Source organism: Lissotriton helveticus, chromosome 1_1, assembly GCF_964261635.1.
Source record: "Lissotriton helveticus chromosome 1_1, aLisHel1.1, whole genome shotgun sequence".
Classification (NCBI taxonomy): Eukaryota; Metazoa; Chordata; class Amphibia; order Caudata; family Salamandridae; genus Lissotriton; species Lissotriton helveticus.
In genome coordinates, this window is record NC_136057.1 from 258,921,594 (window position 1) to 258,944,915 (window position 23,322).

A 23,322-nucleotide genomic window follows, 5' to 3' on the forward strand; every position below is an offset into this window, starting at 1 on the left:
TGCATCAGAGGCTCAAGTGTTTCTAAATCCAACGGTGGAAAGTAATCTAAAGTATTATGATGCAGATGCTCAGCTTCTCTGGGGAGGTGTGGTTCTTGGGTAGGGAGATTTAACTCCTTATCTGAAAATGATAAGTACATTTTATTTATTTTTTGGTAAAAGAATTCCGCTAAGTCATTGCATCAGGAGAATGGATTGTAATTGGCAGCCGAGGATGGTGGGAGCCTGGTCAGACTTTTTACAATTTGATACATTTCATTAGGTTGTGATCTGGCCGACATGATTTTCTCACTATAGTAAGCCGACTGTGTTGCCTTTATTTCTGTCTTATAGGCTCTGATAGCCTCCCTGTATGTAGCTTTATCCGTGGCAGTGTATCCCAGGCGCCATCTCCTTTCAAGCTTCTTACTTAGGCGTTTTTTGCCTCTAAGCTCTTCCGAGTACCAGGGTGCAGTTTTCCGCTGCCTTCTTAAGCTGGTATTACGGAGAGGAAGTATGGAGTCATGTGACTCCAAAATCCAATTGTCGTATTCCTTGTTGTCTAATAAGGGATCCCGACTGAGTGAGGGCCTAGAGTACTGGTCCACTGGTTCAGAGGAAGTCTGGACCAGTTTCTCGTTCAATGAGGGGTAGGGGTACAAGGTAAGGGTTTGTATGTAGTCCAAGTGAAAGGAATCAAGTAGTGGTCAGTCCAAGGAAGACGGCTGGTAACGCCTACTTTGAGGCACGCGCAATTACTAAATACCGGGTCCAGAAGGTGACCTTTGACGTGGGTGGGTGATAAAACAAGTTGTTCTAGCTGGACTGCGGCTAGACTCGCAGTCAGCTCTACAGCGGCGTTATCAGAAATGTTGTCGAAATGTATATTAAGGTCACCAAACAGCGTGAAGTTGGAGGGGGGCGTAACCAGGTTGGCCACAGACGAGGGTAGGGATGTGTGAAACTGTTTGAGTGGCCCAGGAGGGCGGTAGATAAGGATGCCAGTGAAACTGTCATTAGGAGAGAATTCAATAACGAAAGACATACTTTCGCAGTCGATAATGATCTCAGGGAAGCAATGGAATGTATATTGGTCCTTATAGATAATTGCGAGCCCACCTCCTTTCCAGTGAGCGCGGTCTTTGCGGGTAATCTGGTAACCTGATGGGAGGGCTTGCACCAAGCCAGGCTCGGAATCTGAGGTTAGCCATGTTTCAGTCAAGAAGACTGCATCAGGCATATATTCGTCCAACAGGAGTGATATTTCCAGGCTATGTTTGGCAAGGATCTACAGTTTAAAAGGAACATTTTAAAATCCCGCAAGTCATCCTTGCTTCGCGGGGTGATGAGCTCTATATTGCAGTGGGGGCAGACCTGGGGTAGCTCCAGGGGGTGGAAAGGGTGACAGCAACTAGTTGTTACAGAGGTCCGTAGTTTGTAAAGAGAATCTGTACTGTAGTGCTTCCTTTTCCCCAATAAAGGGTATGGGGTCGTGGCCCCTAGCCCCGGCCTGCCGCGGACGGGCGCAGACGGGCTTGCCTTTGGCGCGCCTTAGGCGTGCCCGCTGCGCTCGTCCGCTGCGCTGCCTGGGTGGAGTGCTCTTTTTATGGCAGAGGAAAAGGGCGGGAGGCAGCGAACAACTGGTACGCTACCCTGGTTATCCCCCCAAGATGGCGATTACCCTCTTTCAACCGCCGATCTGTCTGAGCGGGGAGCAGGGTTCGCGGTGTAGCGGAAGACAGAGGTGAGTTAAAACCAACAAAAAGTACAGATTTCAAAGTGCACCCAAATAAAGATAATAACGATTTTAAAAAGTGGTAGCAGCCTAAAACCCCCGACTTCTGCCTCAGGGGACAATACAACCCTAGATCTGTGGGCGCGGGCTTCTGTGCGATTTAAATACTAGAGAGGGCGGGAGGCAGCGAACAACTGGTACGCTACCCTGGTTATCCCCCCAAGATGGCGATTACCCTCTCTCAACCACGTCAGCGCCGATCTGTCTGAGCGGGGAGGAGGGTTCGCGCTGTAGCGGAAGACAGAGGTGAGTTAAAACCAACAAAAAGTACAGATTTCAAAGTGCACCCAAATAAAGATAAGAACGATTTTAAAAGGGGTAGCAGCCTAAAACCCCCGGCTTCCACCTCAGGGGACCATACAACCCTAGATCTCTGGGTGCGCGCTTCTGCGCAATTTAAATACCAGAGAGGGCGGGAGGCAGTGAACAACTGGTATGCTACCCTGGTTATCCCCCCAAGATGGCGATTACCCTCTCTCAACCGCATCAGCGCCGATCTGTCTGAGCAGGGAGCAGGGTTCGCGGTGTAGCGGAAGACAGAGGTGAGTTAAAACTAACAAAAAGTACAGATTTCAAAGTGCACCCAAATAAAGATAATAACGATTTTAAAAAGTGGTAGCAGCCTAAAACCACCGGCTTCCACCTCAGGGGACAATACAACCCTAGATCAGTGACCGCCGTTGCCTCAGTTACAGCTCGGGTCTTTGGTTTAGAGACCTTAGGTGCCGTACTGGGGTTCGAATTCTTGGGAGCCATCCCATGGCAGCGTCTCCGTCTCTGCCTCCTCACCAGACTCTGCCCGCAGTCCTGCGTAGCCTCGGGCGAAGTCTTCGAACAGCCTCGCCCAAGCCGCTGGCCCAGCCCAGCCACGCAAGCTGCTCCGGAGAAATGTATGGAGAACGCCAGACCACGTTTAACAGCCGGCGATATTTTCGGTGTAAATCCAGCCACATAACCCAGATGAGGCACCCGCTTCTGTCCTCGTGTTGTCAGCAAGCAAATATCCACGAAAAATGGGCAAATATTAGTAATCCAGTAGATGGGAGCGACACTACAGCGAGCGACGTTCAGCTGCTCATTCGGATGCGAGACGCATCCGCCATCTTGCCTCAAAATGTAAGAATCTCAGGGCTGCCTCTAATATCAAGCCAAGAGCTATACTAATCTGCTTAAATAGCTTTCTGGCTCGAGAGGCACTGTATGATCTGGCCAGGCCGGATCGAAAACGAAAGGGGAAAGGAATGGAATTCTTTGTCCGCTCGGACTATTGCCATGCCACAGTCCAACAGCGCTGGCAGTTTCGTCAACTCATTCCATCCTTTCAAGCCAAGGGAGCTCAAGCCTTTCTCCTCAACCCCTCAAAACTTAAAATAATACATAAAGAGAGAACATACTTTCTAACCTTGGAGAGTGTGGCGAAGGACTTAGGGCTAGATGTAGGTAAATGTTATTTAACGATTCATAAATACCGAATTTTACCGATTCGGTATTTATGAATAGGTAAATATGAAGGGGGGAGATGTAGGTATTTCCATATGTTGAAATACCGAATCGTTAATATTCGGTATTTACAGATTCGGTAAATACCAAATCGGTATTTCCTATTGATTCCTATGGGCTGTGAAGCCCATAGGAATTAATGGGAAATACCGATTCGGTAATTACCGAATCGGTAAATACCGATTCCAGCAAGGGTGCAGGGGGTGTCACTTTGACACCCTCTGGCACCCCAAAAATAGGCATGTGCACCATGTGTCACACAGACATGCCCTAAGGGCATGTCTGTTTTTCACATGGCTAGGTGTGCATGCACACATGTGCATGCACACCTGGATTCGGTATTTTAACACCCAATTGGATTGGGTGGTTAAATACTGAATTTGTAGGGCCTTTGGTACTCAGAAGAGTCCCACCTACATCTGGGATTTACCGAATCGGTAAAAATACCGATTCGGTATTTTACAGAATCGGTAAATTTACAGATTCTGTAAAATTATGCCCCTACATGCCAATTCTTAAATACCGGTCGGTAACGGCCGAAATCGGCCGTTACCGACCGGTATTTTGGCTCCTACATCTGGCCCTTAGTAGCTTCTATGTAATCCTTTCCTATAGCTCAAATCTTGATTTGATTTGTTAATTTTGTATACAATTGTTTAAATGCATTCTTCCCAGGGGGGTTTATTTTGTATTCTTTTGTATTTGCTCTATGATTACTCAGTTTTATGATTCTGTGCAAGGTGATTTGCAAAGGAGATGGGAAGCGAACCGCGAGATGCACTATGCTTCTCAGGCCATCATCTTTAGGGACTTTTCAGTCCCTTTGCCTTTTGTGGGTGGGGTTCTGGGTTGGTGTGGAGGGGGGGAGGGAGGACACTAGAGGGAGGTTGGGGGCTACGGTAGCGGGGCAAGCAAGGACAGAACTGGTTTTTTTAAGATAGGCACTGGATGTAATGTGATTAGTAGACTTTTCTTCGTGATAGGGACTGTAGAGGTCAATACAGTAAGAGCTGTTGTTTTTGATTTACTATTTACTAACCAATTAAAACTTCTATATGGGTAAATTAAGGATATGTTCGTGGAATATCTGTGGACTCAACAATAGGAAAAAAAGAGGGATATGCTCACAAATAATTCAGAGTATCAGGATAGACTTACTATGCTTACAGGAAACACACCCGACATGGAACGACAGACGATGGCTCAATGATCTAGGTATGCAAGTATTGGGGTGCACTCGTCAAGGTACTACCACAAAGGGAGTGGCAATTCTTATGAAAAGAGGACTGGGGTGTTGTAAACGCACTAAAACAGATCAGTATGGCAGATGGGTAATAATGGAAATTTGTATAGAGAGCAATCTTTGGACCATTTGCTCGATTTATGGTCCAAATTTGGACGATCCAGACATGACAAATTTTCTTAGTATAGAATTACCTGGCTGGCCTGCTCCCTTAATAGTATGTGGAGATTTTAATATTCATCTCGAGGGAGACTTTGATATCCGGTCTGAGTTGATTTATGCTGGGTTAAAGAAAAAGACTTACAAAGCATTAAGAGGCCTAGTAAAAGAATTTGGGCTATGTGATGTTGGGTTTACGAAAAATACTACTGCGTCGGGCTACACTTTTTTTTTATGCCCCTCATCAGAAATTTGTCAGTTTGGACTATTTTTTTGTCACCTCCGGACTTATTAGTACCATCAGGTATGAGATATTTCCCAGAATATTATCGGATCATAATCCTATATTGATAGAGATTAAAACAGATCTGGGTACTTCACCTAATGTGACATTATGGACGTTTGAGCGTAAACTGTTGGCAGACCCTTTATATATTGAGTATATGGGTAAATGGATAAAGGAATTCTTTGAGTTCAACCGAGGGTCTGCCTTAACCCAAATGGTATGGGATGCTTTTAAAGCTGCTGTACGCGGGGAGACCCTGTCTTTCTCCATTAACAAGCAAAGAACTTCCCGGGATAAACTTGCTTCTTATTATAAGGCAGTGCAGAAGTGGGAAGCCAAACTAAATATAGCTATTAACTCCTCGCAAGACACTAAACATATCAAATCTAGTCTTTCCATACACAAATCTAGGCTATATGAGATTTTTGCTATGAATCTAGCTGAACAGGTGGCAGTTTTCCTATCACAAGTGTATGAAGTTGGGGAAAATTCAGGACGTATTCTGGCTAAAAAAATCAGGCAAAAAGAAGCATTCAATTGTATTAATAACATAAAGGACGAGATGGGACAAACTCATCATCAACCCGAGGGAATTTTAGAGGTCTTCCGTATATTTTATAGTAAACTGTATAAGGAGGAAGTCTCATCCTATTCATTTGAATCTATTTTAAATTTCTGTGGTCTTGGCAATATTTCTAATTTAACCCCTGCACAGGTGGCAGCACTCCATTTAGACATCACATGGGCAGAAATAGAGACAGCCATTCTTTCCCTTGCGGCTGGTAAGGCTATGGGACCGAATGGCATTCCGTTGGAGTTTTACAGGGTGTTCTGCCATGTCCTAAAACAAGATCTGCTTTTATTTTTTGGGAAACTCAGAAAGGGATAGCACCAGCATCTTGGCGGCAATCGATTATCATGGCCTTTCTTAAAAAAGATAAACCTCCCCTTCTTCCATCTTCTTATAGGCCGATTTCATTAATCAACGCTGACAGCAAGATCTTTTCGAAAATCTTAGCCTCCCGACTCTCAGGTATAATATCGTCAATAGTATCACATTGGCAGCACGTTTTATCCCTAATCGGGATACTATGGAACATGTTCAGCGTGTGATTGTCTTAATGGATTGGGCCCAAGGGACTAAGGCGGCACTTGGCATTACCCTGTTGGATGCCGAGAAGGCATTCGACAGAATAGCCTTGCCGTATTTCTGGGATCTGCTTTCACTGAAGGGCTTTGGTTCTCAGATGATTTTAGCCTTAAAAGCACTCTATGTTTTACCAACTTCATGTATTAAAATTGGGGCAAAAAAAGCTGCCCCTTTTTCTATTCTACGAGGTCCCCAAAAGGGATGCCCGTCCTCACGACTTTTGTTTGCCCTTTACATTGATATTTTTTTAAACAAACTGAACCAAGCGGAGGATATAGCGCCTGTACAAGTTGCACGTACTAGTTATAGAGCTCTCGCTTATGCGAATGACATAGTAGTGACTACAACCGATATTCAGAGGGCATTGCCAATAATAGTGGATCTGGTGATTAAGTTTGGAGCATTTTCAGGGTACAAACTGAATATATCCAAAACCAAAATCTTATTCGTAAGTCAGAATCCTCCCGCACAGCTTAAGACAGTGGCAGTCGCGACATATCTGGGCATCAAAATCACATTTCCAGTCTCTGCCATCCCAGAGTTAAATTTAAACACAGTCCTGAAAAAAGCAAACTCCTCGCTTGAGTGTATTGATCATCTCCATTCATCCTTATACGGAATAACATTTTAAAAATGAAGATACTTCCAAAATTTCTTTATATGTTTCGAACAATCCCTCTTGAATTTCCCCTAAGCTGTTTTAAACAATTAGAAAGGATGGCAGCTAGATTCTTGTGGGGTTATAAACACCAGCATAGATCACACAAGAAGATGATCCTTCCAAAGGCTAGGGGTGGGTGGGGTATCCTGCATTTTTTGTATTATTATCTTGCAGCAGTTTTACTGTTTATCAGCCCGCTGATAATCGGTGTAAATGCACGAATACCAGTGAGTCACTCACCATCAATATATGAATTTGCATTGGGAGAGGAGTGCCGCGGCTGTTTTGTTAAAAACATAGAGCCAAGCTACTTTAAAAAAACTAAGTTCAAGACTTTGAAAGCCGCATATGGGGTATGGAGGATAATCAAGCGTCAATTAGGGATTCAGAAAATCCTGCTGTACACACCTTTTTCATCATCTAGCATCTTCCCCCCAGTTTTTCAAGATTATGTTATGATCAGATGGCATTACTCTGGAATTCATTGTGTGGGTGATCTGTGGCAGAATGATCAGGTAATCTCTTTTGCGGAGCTTCTAGATAAGTATAATTTAACAAGCCATGATTATTTTAAGTATCTGCAGATTCATAGTTTTTTTAATACTCTACATATACAGGATCGCTCTGGCTTGCGAAGGATTCCTCTTATTGACAGCATGTTTAGTAAAAAATCGATAGGTTATTACTATAACCTACTTATCTCTTCATGTTCAGATGATATAGCGGCTCACCATAGGAGATGGGCTGAAAAGCTGGGTAGCGATGATATCCAGATAGAGGAATCTATTGCATTGGCGAACACCATTTTGATTACCGGGATATCATGCACACAGCATTATATGGCCTTATTCGACTTATATTATACGCCCTCAAAAATTTCTAAATGGGGGACGACTGCGGGTACATCGTGCAATAGATGTGGGCTGTTTGCTGCCGATGCATTACACATGTTTTTTGGTGTCCTCATTTATCCTCACTTCTTTGTGCAATCCAGACATTCCTGGCACTTTTGTTCAGGTCTACAGTTATTTTAACAGGGGAACTAGTTCTAATCGGGGTAACTTCTGATACATTACCGGATGGGAAGAAAAATCTATTATTTATCTGTATGGCAATAATACAGGCATGTATTACCCAAGAATGGATCAATCCAGTTCCCCCTTCTTTTGATACTTGGAGAGCTCGTCTTCTAGCTACATATAATATAGAAGCAGCCATATATAGAACGAAGGGCCGGAAAAAAAGAGCTTTGGGCATGATGATTTGGGCACCTGTTCGGCAGTGGATTCAAGGGGAGCTGGATTGATCATATGTCTTCTCTGGGGTATTTAAAATATTTTGCTTGTACTAGTTTTGGCCTTCTCTCCCTGTCTTTGTTATTGATTATGAACAAATGTTACCTTGTGATGTTTATTTTTTATCTCTGAGCACGGTTTATGACCTTTGTTTTCTGTGACGTAATGCCTTATCTTTCTGTTTTATGTTATTATACGCCTTTTGTCCTGCTTGCATAAAAAGGGGAAAAAATCCAATAAAGAAAAAAAATAAAAAGGAGCATGAATACTTGTCCCAGAAGAGTAGGATTATTACAGTGTATGCACACTCAGAGATATGCATTTGACACCACATGTGATTGATGCTCTGAATTGAAGAAGTTTAAAAAGACCAAATGATGGACAGAATGCAGAACAATGTCATACATTCACCCCAGTACAGAGATCTGGGCCTAAATCCATTGTTTTTTGCTCCCCACGCCATTCCAGTTGAACCCAGCCTTATGCAAATCAGTCTTGTTCCTGCACTTAATTGGAACAGTCCAGCCCGAACGGCCAGGCCATGTCCTCCCTGGACTGGAAACAAGCATCCTAGGAACGGTTTCGGGTTTTACCCCTCATCAGCCAGGATAGCTTGACTCCAGTGGCATGGAGAGCACGGGACCACGTGCCTCACGGGAACAACCCAGCACGAACTGCCAAGCCAGGTCTCCCTGAATTAGAAACAAGCATCCTGGGACCGGTTTCAGGGTAACACCCGTCATCAGCCAGGCTAGCTTGAATCCAGTGGCAAAATGACCAAGCAAACCACGTTTGGGCAAAGCCTGCCAATTTAAGGCGAACAAAGCAAACACAAGGAGATGATGGGCAGAGCCCTGAAACTTAACCTTTCAGACACGCACCCCCAGTCACGGATCTGGGTTGAATCCATCATCGTTCATCGTTCATTAGCTCACTTCGCCACCTCAGTTCAGACCCAGCTATATGCAATTTAGTCTTGACTCTGTGCCTCATGGGAACAGTCCAGCCCGAGCTGCCAAGCCAGGTCTTCCCTGAACCCGACATCTAGGAAACAGGACTTGAGCTTAGAAATCAAATCTCTACTTGCTCTTTTAAAAAATCTAAAAAGTACTCCTCTAGGCTTAAGTTTGTGTTTGAGTATATTGGGATGTTTTAGAATTCAAAAAGAATTTCAAGAATGCTCAACAAAAACATATTCAACTTTATGAATGTTGCAATTGTACAATGGGAGAAACTACTTTACTAAAGTATATTTGAACTTTAAAACCTTTATCTGTCTTATTTGGTGGTATCTCTGCCCATTTCGGAAATAACTGATGATGCACTTATCGGGCTGCATTTTTTTGTACACAGGCTACCTTTCTTCCATGACAACGGGTTGAGCATTTAAAGGCTATGTTACAGTTTATTCAACATTATTCTACAGCATTCAGAAGCAAAATACATCACTAACAAACTACACTGAGACTTTATAACAAAGTATTTTTAGCGATAAACATCTTACATTTCATTTTTTCTAAAGTTAGATATATATATTAAAGAAGGTTTTTCGGGGTCCGCGTGGGCTGTGGGGAATTATTCAATGTTTATGACTTTCAATGCATATCCTACAATACAGAACATCCTTATTCTCACACCAAAATATTGCCTGGGATTCAGACGAACTGTGCTCAATCAAAACTTGTCGCTCTAAATGCAAGTACCATGCCTGCTCAAGAGGGAGTCCATTCCAAAGATCTCCTTGATTGGCGGCTTCAATCACAAAGAATGTCAAATCCTTTCGTTTCACTCTGAGTAGGAGGATGAACGTTAATGACCAAATTAACCGTGCTGTGAAAAATCCAAACTACCACCCACACCTTATCCATGAGCTCTAACCCATCCTTCCTGAGCAAGGCATCAAATGATGTCATTTAATTGTTGGCCCTTGGTAGATTTGACTGCCAGAGAGCTATTTTACCCAGGATACCCAAAACTCACCTAGCACCCATAAAAAGCCTCAGTGAACGCTGGTGACTGTCTGGCCACAGGAGCTGGTTGATGTAACCACATCAGCCCAATCATATTGCCTCTACTCCATCAGGACATTGGAAAAAGTATTTCATTGATGGAGCCAGCAGGGGGTTTGTTGATGGAATACATGAAGTCTGCCCACCTGTAAATGAGGTTGACGGTTTTGGTGGGGACGGTTCACGGTCGCATTGGGAACAGTGTTTTTCCAAATACCTTTCCAGAATAATATCTAGTCAGAGTTAAAATGCATGTTAATGATGCTTATAAAACCTCTGATGAGGAGAGCCAATAGTGGTAAGCTTGGAGCGAGTGATATACATATACAATTTGCTGTTGTAGAGTCTGGCACAGCATCAGTATTAAGTCATCCTCATCCATCATCATTCACTCCTCTTTCCTTAACCCTCATTCCTTATTTCTCATTTCTCAGTTGTCACTCCTCACCCCACATTCCTTAATGCTTATCCATCATTTCTCATCCCTGAGTCCTTATGCCTCATACCTCATCCCTCAGCACCGATTCCTCACTTATAACTACCCATCAACCACTCTTCATTGTTGAGTACTTACTCCTCATCAGTCATCCTTCAGGACCATTTCCTCACGTATCACTCCTTATCCCTTCAGTTCACATCAATTTCACAGCCCCCAAAAAATCCTTTTTGCAATAAAACATTACAATCTTTTTTGTCTTACAAACGGAAACCATTCCTGAAACACTGGTAAACATTTGCTAAGGTTTGCATAAATACATGATAATTTCTAAGCCAAGTTCTTTTTCAAGGATGGGGTTTTCCTACTGGAGCAGACCAGCAAGACCTGGACCAAAATTCATCCCACCATGAGGCTTAACAAGGCATACCAAGCAGTCTTGTGGTACTATGAGTAAAAAAGACAATGGGTTTTGTGTCTGTTTAAAAGTCAGACATGCAGACAGATAGCCTGATGGCCACACTCCCACAAAGACGGCAGACTTACCGAGTTGCCTAAGTAGTGTTGACTTCAGAAGAGCTCAGCAACCCTTGGTCTCAGAGCTCGTTTGATCTTCAAGTATTTATGCCCTCTTGTATTTACAGCCCTGAGCACTACCTGTAACTACTTCCTCCTTCTTTGCTCCATCCCCTGCTCCTTAACCAGAACATACATTCAATCACTATTCATTTTGTATAGGCAATAACAGCTGTGATACATAAATCAGACAGGTGAGGTAAGACCAGTTCCAGAGTTTATGACCTGCGAATAGAAGTTCAAGTGACCATTTATTTGCACTTCCTGGAATACAAAATACCTTCTATTCCTAAGTACTTAAGCCGTAACCATACAATGACCCCTTCTCGCCATTACTTCCTCTTCAGAAGACTGTAAGCTTTCTCCCTGATGAAGAGGATTTTCCTAAATCCCAAACTGACATTTCCTTGATGTCTCACAATAAAACTGTTATATAGACATTGGTGTATGTACAAAAAGAAGCATTGCCTTGCAGGGTGAGAATGGATGTGAGAACCACACTGTAGGAAAGTGCCCCTTTTTGCATGGTCGCTCCATATTTTGCCTGATGTTGATGTGCTTTGACTAAGTGTGCCCTGGGTTCCTGCCAACCAGGTACCCAGGGCCTATTTTCTTTCTATACTGTTGCAAAACTGAATTGGAAACTCTCTGGCCACATGTAAGTCCCTTGTAAAAGGTACCCCTAGGTACAAAGGGCACTTATGACAAGGGAAGGCCACTCAGGGCTGCAGCCCTTGTTGTGCCACCCTTAGAGACTCTATACCTTTACTCACACACATTTCAGGCTGCATGTTTCTTAGTGTAGAACAAAAGTGAGGAGTCAACATGCCCACATCCCTGTGTGCCATGAATACAATCCACTACCCTAGCATAGGTAAGTCACCCCTCTAGCTAAATGCACTATACCAGTGGTGAGGGTGCAGGTGCATGGTCCATGTACCCATACAATGTCTAAGTCAATTTTTAGATAGTGTAAGTGCAGTAATGACATAACAAGTATATGCTAAGGGAGTTTGTTACGAACTCCACAGCACCATGGCCTTACTGAAAACTGAAAAGATTGATACTGAACTTATCAGCACATTAAACCCACACTGATGCCAGTGTGGGATTTAATAAAACCTGCACTCAGAGGGCATCTTATTGATGCCCCCTGAAAAACGACCTAAATCTAGTGTCCTGGCTGAGTGGCTGCTCACCAGCTGCCACCACCTGACATGTTTCTAGACCCCTGGGTTAACAGCCTGCCACTATCGACTCCTGAAACAAACACATCCTGGGACGAGGTGCCAACCTCTTCCCCCAGGATGGGCGGGGTCCATAAAGGGGAAGCTTTAAAGGCCTGCCACCTCTGTAAGCTACACAGGCAAATTGCCACACCCAGCAACTGTCCCTTACTGGTCATGACCCCCAATTTGGGTGGGAGAATCGGCAGGAAAACCAAGTTAGGAAGAGAGGTGTGACCACCTTTGCCAACCCCTTCACTCAGGTGGGGGATGTGAGGTGAAGCACAACTCTCAGTCGTACTTGAGGGTGGCATAATAGGTGGTGTACCCACCCCAAAGAAGGGACTTATCGGCCTGACCTCTGCCTATCTGAAACACCCCTAAATTTAGTATTTTATGGGCAACCCTCTACCTTGCCTTCTCCGACCAGATCCAAAAAGAAGAAGCATGAAGACGAAGGACCGAGCAGCCGTGCGGAGAAAAAAGCAGAGAACACCAACTGACTTGGCCCCAGCCCTACCGACCTGTCCCGACCTCAGACACCTCCAACAGATCCTCAGTGTGTACTGCAGCCAGCAGTCCTTGACATCCCAGAGAACCTGCCCTGCATTGCAACTAAAAAGGACTTTGTCTCCCGTGAGCACCGGACTTGCTAAAATGTAACCAACTCTGACTCCGGCCGACTCCGTGAGTCTCCATCACTCTGCTCCCAGAGCTCCGAGGCAGAGTGAACCAACACCTTAAGGCGGTCCTGCTAGTGATCCTAGCCTGGATCCCAGTGACCCCTGAACCCCAGCAAGCTCCTAAACCCATCCTGCAGCCAAGACTGACAGATCTCCCTCAACCGCGACTGAAGACGACGCCTTGACCGGCTTCATAACCGAAGCGGTCCAAAAAGACTAGCCGCAACTGTCCGACTGACTCTGTCTCTGAACACTAGAGTCACAAGAAGACTACTCCCAAAGACCCCATTCACCTCATCAGCCGATGACTGATTCCCAGGGACCCCCGACCGAGTCTGCAGCTTCAGCCAAGACTGCATCCTACATCAGGCCTCCTCGTTGCCCCTGGCGGTGTAGTTCTTGTGTTGGCCATTTGGCCTCAGTGCTGACCTCACCCAAGGAGTTCTTGTTTGCCTGATCTGGTGGCCTGCCTGCCACAGTCCTCCATGCCCATGGCCATGCTTAGCCCATTGGCTAACGTGTGGTCCCTGCACCCTGCACCCGGCCACCTCTGTGCCTCTGCTGCTGCGACTCGAGTGCTCCTTTGACCAAGTCTCACCTACGGACCCGTAAACAAGGTTCTGCTTTCTCAGAACTAAATGTGGCTCATGAGTAAACTGTAAGCCTGTGTTGAGTTCGCCAAATGCATTGACTCCTCTTTCCTTCCCTCAGGGCATGCACCAGCCTGACATCTAGAGATACCTGGCTGCGTAAGAAAAGTAAATTGTACAGTAAGTCTGATTATCTGCAAATACCAAGTAATTCTACTGTAAATGAAATTATTGCATCAGAACTGTATTTAAATTGTATATGGGTGCAAAGTATTTTCATACTCGCCTGTACCAGGCCTGGGTTGGAGTGTGTACAATAAATGTTTAGCTCTGCCCTCTGATAAGGCCTTAGTGCTCTCCAACACTACCACAAATAGAGAGTAAGGTAATATCTACTTTAACCTCTGCCTACCTTTGGGGATCCACTTGACTCTGTCCACACTGTACCTTAACTTGGTATAGTATATACAGAGCCAGTTTCCTGCACAGACACACAGAGAAAAGTTTTCTCAGACAATCGTCATTAATTGTTATTTTTTTTGTATGTCAAATTTCCTGGAATTCTAGTACTAGTGCCCTGTACCACTATGCACAGTTTAAAAGGTCACACTCTTGCCCAAGTTCTGACACATCCTTCAGCTAAACTTCTTCAATTTAACTGGTTTCATTTCCTTATGTCAAAACAAACACTGCTGCAGTTTATCTCTGCTTAACCTCGGTGCTTGGTTTTCCTATAGCGGGTAAAACAATGGATACCAAAGTTCATGGTTGCAAGTCATTGCCTACTTAGACCACTGCACCTACATTTGGATATGGATCACAGTATACAGATCATTGTATACTGTGATCCACAAACACTGCTGCAGTTTAGCTCTGCTTAACCTCGGCGCTTGGTTTTCCTATAGCGAGTAAAACAATGGATACCAAAGTTCATGGTTGCAAGTCATTGCCTACTTAGACCACTGCACCTACATTTGGATATGGATCACAGTATACAGATCATTGTATACTGTGATCGACAAACACTGCTGCAGTTTAGCTCTGCTTAACCCCAGCGCTTGGTTTTCCTATAGCGGGTAAAACAATGGATACCAAAGTTCATGGTTGCAAGTCATTGCCTACTTAGACCACTGCACCTACATTTGGATATGGATCACAGTATACAGATCATTGTATTAATCGGTGTACTGCTGAATCTGAGATCATTGCCTTCATACAGTCACCAAGAGGTTTAGCATTTTGGGGGGGCCACCATCTCTCCTATTCTTCAAATCATTCCTCAGCACCCTTTGCAAATATATTCCCATCCATCAGTCATAAGTCTCAACATTTCAGTCCTGTCACAAGGATGCCGAAGCAACTTCCCTAAAATCTACTAGATCTTTGACCAGCTAACAGAGTGATAAATAATTGCCTTGAAAGAATGAGGTTTAAGACTACTGATGAACCCACAGTACGAAACATCACAGCTAAGCATTGAACATGTTGTGGGTCCAAGAAGAATTTTTTGAAAAAGCAACAGAAGATAGTGGTATTTAGGACTTCACCAAAGGGACTAAGAAGACAAGCTATGAGTGCACTAACAAAGATCTACTTTTGTGCATCAAGTTACTACAATCTTTACATTTTTGCTAGTTTGGTAAAATGAGTATTAGTAAGCAGAGAAATATCTTCCTTTTACTCCATTGCAAAACAGCAGGAGCTAAATATCAAAACAAGCCTGATACCTGAATTGGACAAATATCTAAGGCCCTTCAACCCAAATAGTTACTAACCAAGGGCCTCATTACAATAGTTTGACGCGCGACAGTGCAGCAAGACTTCCTGTTCTGCTGCTGTGCATCAAAATAAAAGGGCTGGAATGCAACGTATCTACAAGATAAGGCGCATTCCTGTCATTCACTCCTGCACCCATGCACAAACATCAGCCATGCGGTAACGCAGACAACATTTCGTCATGTGGCATGGGTGCCTGCAATGTGGGGATGAAATGACAACTTCCTGCACAAAAACAATCATTGATGGCATTTTCCTCTTTTTATGGATGCTGTAGAATGCAGCACGCATAGACAGAGGAACAAATGAGGAGAAATAAAGATACTGTTTATGTGGTTGTGCCTCTCCTATTCCTCCAATGTGGAGGTGTAGGATTTGGACACATTCCCAGCTTTACAGAAAGTTTTATATTTGGGAGTTGGTCAGGTTCCATGGATGTTACGTGGGAACAACCACAGCAATACCCATGGAAAGTCCCTTTCACACAGAGTAATACGTGAAAGGGACTCATATTTACAAGGCCATGAAAAGTCACGCAGGGTGACTTTACATGGCATTGTAACTATGGGCAAGCCCATTGCGCTGCTGGTGCCCCGGCAGCGCAATGGGTTGGTTAACGGGGCCCCTTGCCCAAAAAAATCCAAGAGAATTTGCTAGAATATATCCTATGAGGCCCCAAAGCAAATTTGACTTCAAAAACAGAGCACATCATCAACCAGCACAAAAACAAAACGCCACAAACATTGCCGCAAAAAGTAGATTTTTAAGTACTTCTTGTAATAATAGGGGCAATATTAATACAATTGCCATGGAGTACCATTATTTTCTGCCTTGGTTCCTCAGGACAAAGATAGCAATTTTACCACTGTGGGCTCCCTCTGATCCCAAGAGGAACAAGGGCACAATGCAGTGCCTAAACACACACTCTACTCAGCTTTTGCCCCCTACCACCAATGAACCTTGGTTTTCACTACTTTAATAGACCACCAGCACCCACAGACCGATAAAGGCCCCATGGACTAAATTGAAGATTTTAAGTGATTAGGTTTTATGGCTATTCGATTAAAAGCATTAAAATGTTGTTTTCCTATCTGACCTTCATGAGTAGCCATCTAGCGCGTATGCTTGAACATATACCTCTGTAGCTATCTCACGGGCTACCAATTGTTTTTTCAATTCAAATTTCGTTTATTAGTCAATAAAAACCATAAACATGAAAAAACTCCCCAACGTAGTCATCAATAAAATACATTTAACATCAGTAAATCTAGGAACGTTTTAATAAAAATATGTAAAAAATAAATAAAATCAGTAAATCTGTGTTTTAGGATTTTTAAACATCAAAGTGTCATACAAAGGTGCGCGGTACCGAATCTAAAAACATGCCATACAAGGACGGAGAGGCTAAGAATCAATGAGTCTCCGCCTCACCCTGGCTATAACCCAGTGAAACATACTAGATGAATACATTGTTTAAACAATGGGGTAACAATGTGGGAGTTTTGACAATTTTAAAATCATGGGCGTTTCTATATCATGTACGTGTGCACAGGGAGATCATGCAGAGAGTACCGTATAAAATAAATAAATAGAATATGTAATCCTGAGCTCACAGAGAATCATTCAGACGGTTCCATGTTTAAATATCGACAACAAAAATATAGTTAACAAAAATATAGATGTAAAAATATCGATTACAAAAATATCGACTCCCTATACTTGAACAGGTAAGTACAATAATATCGACTCAAAAATATAGATGTAAAAAATATAGATGTAAAAAATATCAACTTTAAATAATAATATAACTTAAATTAAATAATTAAATAATATTAATATTATTAACCAAATAAATTAAATTACATTTATATTTTAACTATTTATAACAAATACACTTAATTTAATTAATATAAACGCAATAAATGTGTACACATACATATATTTTCTTAAATACATTTTATTATTATCTTTATTTAATTTATAAACTTTAATAATTATATAACAATAAAATAAACACATATATAAAACATTTTAAATAAAATAAAATATTCTATATTTAATTAACACATTAAAGTATTAAAAAATAATAATACATACATTTAATAACAAAATAAAAACATTAGTAGTTAAAACATCTGATAGCAAAGGGGTAAAAATTACTATTCCAACTCCAGTGAGTGCAACAGTAGGGAAAGCGCCGGATAGCGTAGGGGTAAAAATTACTATTCCCACTCCAGAGGGTGCAACAGTAGGGAAAGCGTTGGATAGCGTAGGGGTAAAAATTACTATTCCCACTCCAAAGGGTGCAACAGTAGGGAAAGCGCTGGATAGCGTAAGGGTAAAAATTACTATTCCCACTCCAAAGGGTGCAACAGTAGGGAAAGCGTTGGATAGCATAGGGGTAAAAATTACTATTCCCACTCCAGAGAGTGCAACAGTAGGGAAAGCGTTGGATAGCGTAGGGGTAAAAATTACTATTCCCACTCCAGTGAGTGCAACAGTAGGGAAAGCGCTGGATAGCGTAGGGGTAAAAATTACTATTCCCACTCCAGAGGGTGCAACAGTAGGGAAAGCGTTGGATAGCGTAGGGGTTAAAATTACTATTCCCACTCCAAAGGGTGCAACAGTAGGGAAAGCGTTGGATAGCGTAGGGGTAAAAATTACTATTCCCACTCCAGAGAGTGCAACAGTATGGAAAGCGTTGGATAGCGTAGGGGTGAAAATTACTATTCCCACTCCAAAGAGTGCAACAGTAGGGAAAGCGCTGGATAGCGTAGGGGTAAAAATTACTATTCCCACTCCAGTGAGTGCAATAGTAGGGAAAGCGCTGGAACCCAAAAAAATTTTTAAAAAAACTATCAAACTTTTTATTAAATGTATTTTCCAATATAAACATAATCAATATATACATTTAAATATATTATTATTAACAAAGATAGTAAAAAATAATTAAATACACATTATTTAACACTATAATATCCACCACACACACCTAAAATTAATTACACAATTACATTTAATATTTACTAATTAATTAATGAAAATTAATGACTTTTTTTAACTAATTATTTAATTAATTAATTACCAGATTTCACACCATATACACTTATAAACACCACAACACAAACCTATAATTAATACACATTTACAATTAATAATTACTAATTAATTAATGGTAATTAATTTAAAAAGTATTTAATTAATCAATAAAAAATTAATTACTTACCACCCTTCACACCATTTACACATATAAACTCCACAACACACACCTAAAATTAATTAAACAATTAACATAATTAATTAATAATTGCCTAATTGAAATTAATTAACAACTAATTATTAAACAATTATTAATAAATTAACACATTATTTAATCAATTAATTTATATAATTAAATTACTTCCCACCCTATTCCCCTATAAACCCACAACCCGCTACCGAACTAATAACACAAAATTCAACATAAAATACATTAATAACTAATACAATTCCAAAACATATAATAAAATGACAAACAATTCTCTTAAAAAACACTAAAATACATAACATTATTAATAAATCGATATTTTTGTAAACTATATTTTTGTAAACGATATTTATTACAACTATATTATTGTTATCGATATTACTTACCTATCAGTCGATATTCTGGTCAAACTATATTTTTGTTGTCTATATTTCTTCCACTCGATATTTCTGCGGAGATATTTATGTAACACGATATTTCTCCGTCGATATTCCTACTCTGCACCATTCAGACAGTGTAACATGTAGGTATCGAGGGCTTGCTGTGCAATGAGGTATACAGAGTGTAAACATTTTAAGACGGTTCGTCATCTCATATCAACATGCCAGAGTTACGGAGCAACATTATCAAAGTGCTTAGAGCAAACATTGACACTACTGTGCAAAGAGGCATTATCATAATGTTTAGAGCAAACATTCAAAGAGGCATAAACAGTTTGACCATTTTAAAATGATCCTGTCAGCCTGAGAAAACTATCCTTGGAAAAAAATAATTGCATCACCCAGCAAAAATGTGTTAGTTACTGAGAAAACTGCTTTCATCTATGCATCTATTACTCCCCTACAATCCCATAATTGGTTGAGGACAAGATTCACAACATGCACCCACATAAACTCATGATACATGCATATTATCTGGAATCAGAAAGGAATTCATGATTTTCGGACTGTTACAAGAAGAACTTTGAGGAGTTCCTTTAAGACGTGGGTGCACTCACTTTTGGTGGCCGAGGTGCTATGAGTATCAGGCAGAGCTATGTCAAGGGTGGGTTGGCCAGCTCATGACAGGTAGCGGCACTATTTACACAGCCTGTTAGCATAAGGAAGCTGCCAGGCAACTATCAGTATTGCACTGGTATTGGTATAGTTCATTCACTGTTTCACATCCATACCATGGTTATTGTCCGTCTGCTGTGGTTCCGGTTTTAAGCTATCAGAGAGCCTCAGTTCGTAACCGTGCTGTACCCAAAAATGTAACACTTGAGATAGCAGTGCTACAGAAGACCAGACCATTCTGTATGCCACTCTCTCTCTCAATCCCCTTCCCCTTTCTCTCTGGTATTTGGTTTTGCCTGGTACGTTTACCTTTGTCGGCAAAGAGTTTCATTCTGGGGAGTGGAGCACTTTGTCATCAGAACCTTAGTAAAACACTCAACGCTTTTGACGCCTTGGCCTTAAGGCTTCCATAAGTAAGATTACAACTGTTATCTAGTTTTAATCTTTTACAGCATTTGTACAAGCAGATTAAAAATCCAGGTGTAACATGACATAGTTTTCTTCACTTGGGACAAATGCACACACCTCTGGTGGACCACAGGACATGATGTTTGAGATCTGACCTTTATACCAGTATATGTTCATATTTCCCTGTGGGATACTAGCTGTATGAATTCATGCAATGGAACAAGCATGGTTGACCAATGATGGGGTCAGAAAATAAGGAAACTGAAGTAGTGTAGCAAGGCTTCCTGTTCATGCAGAAACCCCAGACAATGTGTGTTGGTTATTGAGTGGGAGCCCAGTTCTAAATAGCAGAAGCAGAAAAGCCTGTGAATGGGATGAACACTGGCCACATCAATGCATGCAATGTGCAATGGTTGAGACATGCCTCTCACTGTCAGCTTTTTCCTCTGTTCTTAGAGTAGTAAGAATGACCAGTCTGTATGAAAAGCATAACTTAATTTGGTTCCTTCAGAGCAGAATGCTGGATCGTTAACTTGTAATGTAAATATTCACCTCCAAGGTCACCTTCACTCTTCAGGATAATGTGACATATTAACCTAGTTTACAGGAGATGGTTTAAATTACATGGGGCCAAATGCACTAAGATGCTGCTCACAAAATGTGGTCATATGTTCCGACCAGACTATTTGTAACCAGTATCTAATTTTGTGATCCAACCGATGTGCTAATAGGTTGGTTGGCACAGTAGGGAATAATATGGGATAGTTGAGGACCTATGTATGAGTATTAATTGGCCAGGTCACAAGTTTCAGCCCTTTATTTATGACTACAATCACAGGGATGTTGAACATCGTGTAATAGAGCTGCTTTTGTGTTAAATAAATGAAAAGTTTAATATTTTATAAGATTTCTTTGAAAGTTGCCAGTTGTCCCCTGTAGTATTGTTTATACCTTCCCCGCAAAGTTGCAACCCTGATTACCCGTTTCCATTTGTGAATCAGTTACCACCCCAACATAGCAGGCAGTAACTCTGCCATTGCAATTACGGTCATAAACCATTGATAGATACAGTACAGATTTGCAATTTGGAAGAAACACCCAACACCCACCGCTTGCAACCTGTGAAATGGTAACCATTTCTAAACCCATTTTACAGGCTAGTAAAACTTTACCAGAAAGTGATGTTGCGTAAACTAAAACTCTGGCTTAGCTCTTAAAGCTTTGCTTTTACACCCCCAGATGCCTAAACTTAGTTCAGTCCATCAGCACTTAAATGTAAAAAAAGCAAGTTATTGCATTCCCACGTAAACTCACTCAGTACATAGTTGATGTTGTGTCGGTTCTTTCTGAGTTACTAACAGCCCCTTACAAAGGTTTCAGGGATGCAGTGGTAATTCAAACAAAATGTATTACTTTACAATATCACACACAAGCACTGCACTAAGAGAAAGAAACTTTACACATTAAAGGGTTTTATTCCAACAGCCTCATCCTATTGTTTAGCACATGTGAAGCAACCACAACAAATAGTATTAAAACAGAACTAATACATGTTGGTGAAAGTGAAAATAAGATGAACATTTCTACCAAATCGAAAACATAATTGGACAACCTAACATCCTAATCCTACATCTATGGGTTATTCTATGAGAGTGTAGAGTAGTTTGACTTGCATCTAGAGTGTCATAGAAAGAACCAGTGCACTGCATACCTGTGTACAGCAAAGTAAGTGTAGTTATATCATATGTAGCTGGGAGTGAGTGTTCCCTAGAAAGTAAAACAAAAAAGCAGCATAGCTCCTCCCCTCTCAGACTTGACTTGGTATCAGCTCTCTACTTAAGAAAGGATGCTGCTACAGTCTCTGTCAGGATCCTCTGGCAATATTTTGTGTGATAATCTTAGGTGAAGAATCTCTCATGTCAGATGTGAGGATCTCCTGAGGAATTTCTGACAAAATCAATATTCATCAATATACTAGTCTTAGACGCATTTGTATAAAGAAATATTCTAAATACACATCATTTCAGACTACACTAGTTATGTTATTGCTATTATTCACCTTGAAGCACAGATGATAAGACGTTTGCCCCAGACTGATGTTGTATAAGGTGTTCTTTTAGGTGCCTTATCAATGTCACTGTCTTGCTGGCTTAACACCTTCCCCGGTTTTCCAAACTATAAGAACAGACAGCATTTATGCCAAAGATAAATAGACTGATTACCAAGCAGAAAACAGGAAAATGGAGTCTCAGCCTGCTCCGAATGGAGTCTGGCCTTAGGATCTTTACATCATTCCTGACTTTTATTCATGAATCTGACAAATAAATGGCTGAGGATTGTATTTTATTTTGCAAGAAACCCATGCTCACAGAAAATAAATATATAAAATTCTATATCTAGGATAATGTCTGTTAGACCTGGCATCATTGGCGTGAGTCTCCCTTCCATTTTTGACGGATTGCCTCATCTATTTTGATATGTTTTTGCTGGTTATATGCTTTTGGGCACTGTGCCACTGCTATTGAGTGCCAAAGTGCAAGTGCTCCCTATGTTAAATTGATGTATTAATTAGTGATTCCATGATTGGGTTATTTGATTTACTTGTCAGACCCTAGTACAGTGCACCATGTGTGCCCGAGCTGGTAAATCAAATGCTGCTGGTGGGCTTGCAGCACTGGTTGTGCCACCCACAGAAGCAGCTTGTAAAATGGGTCTAAGGCTTGCCATTGCAAGGCCTGTGGGCAGTCTAGTACTGCCATGTCGACTTGGCAAGTGCACCCACTTGCCAGTCCCTAAACCTTCTCTTTGCTTCATATCAGACACCCCTATGGTAGGCCCAAGAGCAGGGTGCATTGTAAGTATAAGGTAGGACATGCGTTGGTGTGTGTAGCATGTCCTAATAGTGAATTACAGCCATTTTCGTTTTTTTCTATTGCAAGGCTACCTGTTCTCCATAGGCTAGAATAGGCAGTTAGATTAGTACATTCTTATAATCCTAGCGAACTCAGGGAACATGGTAGAAATTCGAATTTAATATGCCTGAACTCAGAATGATAAAATACATCTTTTAGTAAAGTTGGTTTTAACATTCTGTGTTTGAAAATACCACTTTTAGAAGGTAGGTCTTTTCTTGCCTAACTGTCTAGGCCTGCCTCTGCTAGGTTGTGTATTCCTGGGTTTGTGAGTGACAGGGCTGGGGGATTGATTCCAGGAGACAGGCTGGGGCAGCCCAGTGGTGAATAGAGAGA

The 23,322-nt window shown here is 41.7% G+C and overlaps 1 protein-coding gene across 1 annotated transcript in view; it reads right to left on the reverse strand.

Moving 5' to 3' along the window:
* The window catches only part of LOC144769175 (snaclec bitiscetin subunit alpha-like), a 265,480-nt gene extending 246,366 nt beyond the window's left edge, over nt 1-19,114 (reverse strand). Inside the window, exon 1 of the mRNA XM_078653194.1 lies at nt 18,998-19,114. The gene's annotated coding sequence lies outside the window, so the exon portion shown is untranslated. The remainder of the gene's footprint in view (nt 1-18,997) is intronic.
* Nucleotides 19,115-23,322: the final 4,208 nt, after the last annotated feature.